The sequence below is a fragment of the Etheostoma spectabile genome, chromosome 10 (assembly GCF_008692095.1).
Source record: "Etheostoma spectabile isolate EspeVRDwgs_2016 chromosome 10, UIUC_Espe_1.0, whole genome shotgun sequence".
NCBI classification, from domain to species: domain Eukaryota; kingdom Metazoa; phylum Chordata; class Actinopteri; order Perciformes; family Percidae; genus Etheostoma; species Etheostoma spectabile.
In genome coordinates this window covers 12,387,281-12,387,538 of record NC_045742.1, presented here as the reverse complement: position 1 = coordinate 12,387,538, position 258 = coordinate 12,387,281, and the positions used below count along the sequence as shown (strand labels likewise).

Sequence of the window (258 nt, the reverse complement as noted above, 5' to 3'; positions counted from 1 at the left end):
CTCTGTTTTAGCTACAGAGTGAGACATCTCACTTCTGTCTTTATTGGGAGTCACATGTTCCCAGTACCTAGGTCTGCACTACAAGCCGGTCAGAAGCAGAGTATGAGGGCGTGCCACGCTAGCAGCTAGACGAGCATTATAATGTGTTACAAAATGACGCACATTCGTCACAGAAATAAAGGCTGGACTACAATACAGCTGTTTGAAGGAGTTTGTGAACAGTATTTTCTGTTGGAGATGGTAAGTCCCATGGGGGGG

The 258-nt window shown here is 46.1% G+C and overlaps 1 protein-coding gene across 1 annotated transcript in view; it reads left to right on the top strand.

The window, feature by feature from the left end:
* c1galt1c1 (C1GALT1-specific chaperone 1) overlaps positions 1-258 on the top strand; it is a 14,216-nt gene that overhangs the window by 2,541 nt on the left and 11,417 nt on the right. The window lies entirely within an intron of this gene.